At 46.5% G+C, this 6,809-nt stretch overlaps 1 pseudogene; it reads left to right on the top strand.

The window, feature by feature from the left end:
- Positions 1-1,404: 1,404 nt before the first annotated feature.
- LOC117091282 lies at positions 1,405-1,523 on the top strand (annotated as a pseudogene).
- Positions 1,524-6,809: the final 5,286 nt, after the last annotated feature.

Below are 6,809 nucleotides of genomic sequence, written 5' to 3'. Positions count from 1 at the left end.
AGGCTGGTGTTGAACTTCGGGGCTCAAGCAATCCTCCCACCTTGACCTCCCAAAGTGCTGGGATTCCAGGCATGAGCCCCAGTGTCCGGTCCCCTACCCCTTTTATGCCCAGCTTTTAAAGTCACATAGCATCATTTCTACCACATCCTACTCATTAAAAGAAAGTCACTAAGTCTGGCCTGCGTTCAAGGAGGAAGGAAATTAGACTCTGTCTTTTAAAGAGAGGAGTTTTAAAGAAATTTTTGATATATTTGAAACTACCACATTGGTCTTCATATCTAGGCTAAGTGATGTTTCGTGGTCTCCTGCCAGCACATAGGAGACAAAGTCCCATGTGAATTTTCTTGCCAGGCCCCACAGAAACCAAGGCTGCATTTACACTGTGGCACCCAACTCCGGAAGAACAAGCAGGCTAAAACCAGATGGGGAAGGAAGTCTTGTTTCAGGCGTTTTTTCCTCCCACCTGAATTCCCCTTCTGTAATTTTTTCTTTTTTTTTGAGACGGAGTCTTGCTCTGTCACCCAAGCTGGACTGCAGTGGCGCGGTCTCGGCTCACTGCAAGCTCTGCCTCCTGGGTTCATACCATTCTCTCGCCTCAGCCTCCTGAGTAGCTGGGACTATAGGCACCCACCACCACATCTGGCTAATTTTTGTATTTTTAGTAGAGACAGGGTTTCACCATGTTGGCCAGGATGGTCTTGATCTCTTGACCTCATGATCCGCCTGCCTCGGCCTCCCAAAGTGCTGGGATTACAGGTTTGAGGCACCACACCCAACCCTACTTCTGTGATTTTTCTAATCCTTTTGTGGCATTTCTTCATTTAAAAAAATAAATCATGACTAGAGATAGATCTACTGGTGTTTGCTGGGGGTGGGGAAAGGGATGAATGGGGAATGAATGATTGCCAGTGGGCAGAGAGTTTCTTTTTGGGGTGATGAAAAAGTTATTAAATTAGATAGTCATGGTGATTGTACAAGCTTGTCGATATACTAAAAATGAGTGAATAGTATACTTTAAAAGAGTGAATTTGGCCAGGTGCAGTGGTTCACACTGGTAATCCCAGCACTTTGGGAGGCTGAGGTGGGAGGATTGCTTAAGCCTAGGAGTTTGAGATCAGACTGGGCAACATAGCAAGACTGTCTCAACAAAATTACAAAAATTAGTCAGGCATGGTGGCATGTGCCTGTAATCCCAGCTACTTAGGAGGCTGTCTCAACCAAATTACAAAAATTAGTCAGGCATGGTGGCATGTGTGCCTGTAATCCCAGTTACTCAGGAGGCTGAGGCAGGAGAATCACTGGAGCCTGGGAGGCACAGGCTGCAATGAGCCGTGATTGCACCACTGCACTCCTGCCTGGGTGACAGAGCAAGACCCTGTTTCAAAAAAAGAAAAAAGTGAATTTATTGCTTCTGGGCCTCTTGGCTAAGATCAAGTGTAGTATTTGCTTTTAGTAGTTGTCTGCTGTGGTCTGAATCTGTCCCCTCTTCCTCCCAAATTTACCTTTTGAAATCCTAACCCTTTAAATGATAGGATTAGGAGGTAGGGCCTTTGAGAGGTGATCGGGTCATCAGGGTGCAGCCCTTATGAATGGGATCCATGCCCTAATCCAAGAGGCCTCCAGAGAGCTCGCTTCTCCCTTGTGCTGTGTGAGAACACAGAGAGGAAATCTATGCACTAGGTGGCAGGTCCTCACCATCCTCCTCGGACACTGAATCTGCTGCCGCCTTGATCTTGAACTTCCAGCTTCCACAACTGTGGGAAATGAACTATTGTTTGTAAGCCACACAGTCCATGGTACTGTGTCATGGCAGTCCTGGCAGACTAAGACAGTGTTCTCGGCTGAATTGTGATTGAGAGCTCAATGGTATGGTCCTGGAGGAGCCGTGTGGTGTCTTGGTTTCTCCAAGGACCCCTCGGGTTGCTAGGACTCCGGTCCGCATTTGAAGCCATCTCCCACCCAAGGACGCCTGGTCACCACAGCCAGCGTGCAGCCAGAAACCAGGGACCTCCCTGTGGCCACCAGAATTGGTGGATCTATCACTAGTGGGATTTCTCAGGCTTTGCTTTTGCAATTAGTTGGTTCTCCTCAATTGCATTCTGTTTCACTCTGTTGGTAATAGAGGACTGACCGCAGGCAGTGGTGATGACAGGGTAAGTCTTGACTTAGCTCTTAGGGAGAGAAGCATGCAGGGCATTGGCAGAAGTTGGAATTGGTGAGCCCAGCCCTGTCCTTCTCAGACCCTCCAGGCATGTGTCTAAGAGAAAGTCTCCTGCATGTAAGAAAGTGTTCTACAGGCAAAGATGACTTTTTTTTTTTAAATCATTTTGTCTGTCACCCAGGCTGGAGTGCAGTGGTGCAATCTTGGCTCACTGCAACCTCTGCCTCCTGGGTTCAAGCAATCTGTTTTTTTTTTTTTGAGACAGAGTCTTGCTCTATCACCCAGGCTGGAGTGCAGTGGTGCGATCTCGGCTCACTGCAAGCTCCGCCTCCCGGGTTCACGCCATTTTCCTGCCTCAGTCTCCCAAGTAGCTGGGACTACAGGCGCCTGTCACTACGCCTGGCTAATTTTTTGTATTTTTAGTAGAGACGGGGTTTCACCATGTTAGCCAGGATGATCTCGATCTCATGACCTCGACTTAGCCTCCCAAAGTGCTGGGATTACAGGCATGAGCCACCATGTCCGGCCTCAAACAATTCTTGTGCTCAGCTTCCTGCGTAGCTGGGATTACAGGCATGCACCACCACTCCTGGCTAATTGTTGTATTTTTAGTAGAGATGGGGTTTCACCATGTTGGCCAGGCTGGTCTTGAACTCCTGACCTCAAGTGATCCACCTGCTTCAGCCTCCCGAAGTGCTGGGATTACAGGTATGAGCCACCACGCCCAGCCCCAATTTTGCTTAAGGAGGAATTTTATAGTAGATGAATTAATATCTCAATGGAAAAAAATATCAGAAGCTCCAAGAGCTGAAACAGTCGTAGGCCTCTCTCACTCTCTTTGGGTTCTCAGAACCCACCCAAAGAGTGGTCAAGCCAGAATTTCAACCCACAGACATCTGATTCCAAAGGCCACTTTTCTTCACCTCTGCCAGCCAGAGAGTGAATGGTCATGTAGCCTGGGAGTGAAAGCCATGCTGAGGGGTTTGAACTTTTTGTTGTTGTTGATAATTGAAGGGTTTTGAGGCAGAAAAGAAACATAATTCAGTTTTTGTTTTAGAAAGATGGAGCTGGGCATGGTAGCTCATGCCTGTAATCCCAGAACTTTGGGAGCCCAGGGCAGGGAGGATCATGTGAAGCCAGGAGCATGAGACCAGCCTGGCAATACCAGGAGACCCCATCTCTTAGAAAAACTGAAAAAAGCAAAGAAAGATAATTCTTTGGAGCTTTATGTGAATATTCTTTGTTAGACATAATAACATAATATTGAGGAGAGTTTTTTTCTCGGTTGGCTATAATAATTTTTGCAGTTTTGTTTAAAAAATTTTTGCTACAGGCTGGGCACAGTGACTCACACCTGTAATCCCAGCACTTGGGAGGCCAAGGCGGGTGAATCATTTGAGGTCAGGAGTTTGAGACCAGCCTGGCCAACATAGTGAAAACCTGGATCTACTAAAAAAAACAAAAACAAAAACAAAAACAAACAAACAAAAAAATTAGCCAGGTGTGGTGGTGCGCGCCTGTAATCCCAGCTACTCGGGAGGCTGAGGCAGGAGAATCACTTGAACCCAGCAGGCAGAGGTTACAGTAAGCTGGGATCATGCTGCTGCACTCCAGCCTGGGTGACAAAGCAAGACTCTGTCAAAAAAAATTTTTTTTGGCCAGGCATGGTGGCTCACGCCTATAATCCCGGCACTTCGGGAGGCTGAGGCGAGCAGATCACGAGGTCAAGAGATCGAGACCATCCTGGCCAACGTGATGAACCCCTAGGTATCTCTACTAAAAATACAAAAATTATGGCCAGGTGTGGTGGCTCATGCCTGTAATCCCAGCACTTTGGGAGGCCGAGGCGGGTGGATTACCTGAGGTCAGGAGTTTGAGACCAGCCTGACCAAAATGGAGAAACTCCATTTCTACTAAAAATACAAAATTAGCTGGGTATGGTGGCGCATACCTGTAATCCCAGCTACTTGGGAAGCTGAGGCAGGAGAATCACTTGAACCCGGGAGGCAGAGGTTGCAGTGAGCCGAGACTGCACCACTGCACTCCAGCCTGGTGACAGAGTGTGTATATATATATACAGCTCACGAACAGCAGGGGAAAATAAAAAATAATTTTTTAAAAAATTAATTTTTTTTTTGCAGGGGAGATAGGGTCTCACTCTGTCTCCCAGGCCAAGTGCAGTGGTGCAATCATAGCTCACTGTATCCTCAACCTCCTGAGCTCAAGCAATCCTCCCACCTCAGTCTCTCAAAGTGCTGAGATTATAGGCATGAGCCTGGCTGAAATCGCGACTGAAATATCAGTGTTCAGCCTCTATGGGAACCCTAGAGACCAGTGTGATTTTTTTTTTTATCTCCTCACTTTTTAAATTTTTTAATTATTTCATTTCATTTCATTTCATTTCATTGAGACGGGGTCTCACTCTGTCACCCAGGCTAGAGTGCAATCATAGCTAATTGCAGCCTTGGCCTCCCTCCCCACCATCAGCTCAAACGATCCTCCCATCTCAACCCCTCATGTAGTTGAGACCACAGCTGTGCACCACCATGCCCACCTAATGTTGTTTTATTTTCAGAAGAGACAAGATCTCACTGTATTGCTCAGGCTGGTCTCAAATTCCTGAGCTCAAGGGATCCTCCTGCCTTGGCCTCCCAAAGTGCTGGGATTACGAGCATGAACCATCTCGCCTGGCCAAAAAGATGTGTTTTTTTTAATGGATTTTGTGATTTGTTTTCATCATTAAACAAAAGGTCGATGGAAAGAGAAGCAGCAGTTGGGCAATGTTTGCCTATGAAAAAAGTCCATCTGTCCTTAATGTTCTTCTACTTTTTCTGAAGTTGAATTTCTCTGCTGTGCAGCACAGCAGGCTTTCTGTAAAATTCTATTCAAATTTACAGGTGATAAGTGGTTTTTAAATAAACACATAGGGTGTTCCAACTGAGCTCTGAAACCTCTGGCTGAGGCATTTAAGAAAGATGGTCAGACGCTGTAAGAGCCTGCCCAGGCCATAGCACAGTTCTACAGACCTAGGGGCTTAATCCACAGAAATGGACTTTCCCACAGTTCTGAAGGCTCCAAGTCTGCAATAAGTTGTTGGCAGCGTGGTTTCTTCTGAGGCCTCTCTTCTTGGCTTGTAGATGGCCGTCTTCTTCCTGAGTCCTCACTTGGTCATCCCTCTGGGTGTGTCTGTGTCCTGACCCTCTCTTCTCATAAGGACATCAGCCATTCTGGATTAGGGCCCACCCTAATGACCTCAATTTAACTCAATTCCCCTTTAAAGTCCCTGCCTCCAAATATAGTCACATTCTGAGATGCTGGGGTTCTTCTTCATCTCTGTAATTTTATCTTTTTAAGAATATTATGTAAGTAAAATTATATAGTATGTAACTTCTTGAAATTGGCCTTTTTTTCCAGCCTGGGCAATATGGCAAAATCCTGTTTCTACAAAAATGCCATGATGGTGCCACTGCACTCCAGCCTGGGCAACAGAGTGAGACCTTGTCTCAAAAAAAAAAAAAAAAAACCCAAGAAAACAAAAGCCTGTTTTTTTCCCCACTCAGCATAGTATTTATTTATTTATTTATTTATTTTTGAGACAAGATCTCACTCTGTCGCCCAGGCTAGAGTGCAATGGTGCAATCTCAGCTCACTGCAACATCTGCCTCCCAGGTTCAAGTGATTCTCCTACCTCAGCCTCCCGAGTGGCTGGGATTGCAGGCACCTGCCACCCCACCCAGCTAATTTTTTTGGTATTTTTAGTAGAGACGGGGTTTCACTATGTTGGACAGGCTGGTCTCAAACTCCTGACCTCTGGTGATCCGCCTGCCTCGGCCTCCCGAAATGCTGGTATTACAGGTGTGAGCCACCACACTCCGGGCATCCACTCAGCATAATTTAATGCTTTAAGATCCATCCAAGTATGGCTGGGCATGGTGCTGTTATCCCAGCACTTTGGGAGGCTTAGGCAGACAGATCACCCAAGGTCAGGAGTTTGCAACCAGCATGGCCAACGTGGTGAAACCCCATCTCTACTAAAAATACAAAAAAATAGCCAGGCATAGTGATGGATGCCTGTAATCCCAGCTACTCAGGAGGCTGAGGCAGGAGAATCACTTGAGCCCAGGAGGCAGAGTTTGTAGTGAGCCAAGATTGTACCATTGCACTCTAGCCTGGACAACAAGAGCGAGACTCCATCTCAAAAAAAAAAAAAAAAAAAAAAATCCATCCAAGTTGCTGCCTGTATCAATAATTTATTTCTTTTTTATTGCTAAGTAGGATCCCATGGTATGAACCTACTAGTTTGTTTAACTATTCACCCATTGAAGGACATTTGCAGAATCTTCTTTTGAAACTAAGCAACGCTGTGTGCAGTGGCTCACTTACAAGTGACCTGCCCGCCTTTGTGGATCGCTTAAGCCCAGGAGTTCCAGACCAGTGTGGGCAACATGGCAAAACCCCTTCTCTACTAAAGATATACAAAATTAGCCAGGCTTGGTGGTGTGCACCTGTAGTCCCAGCTACTCGGGAGGCGGAGGTGGGAGGGTAGCCTGAGCCTGGGAAGTTGAGGCTACAGTGAGCTGTGATCTTGCCACTGCACTCCAGCCTCGGTGACAGAGCAAGATTCTGTCTCAAAGCAAACAAACAAAAA

Source organism: Trachypithecus francoisi, unplaced genomic scaffold, assembly GCF_009764315.1.
Source record: "Trachypithecus francoisi isolate TF-2019V2 unplaced genomic scaffold, Tfra_2.0 Lachesis_group11, whole genome shotgun sequence".
Lineage (NCBI taxonomy): Eukaryota > Metazoa > Chordata > Mammalia > Primates > Cercopithecidae > Trachypithecus > Trachypithecus francoisi.
Note: the sequence above shows the minus strand (reverse complement) of the source record. Positions and strands in the feature narration are given on the sequence as shown.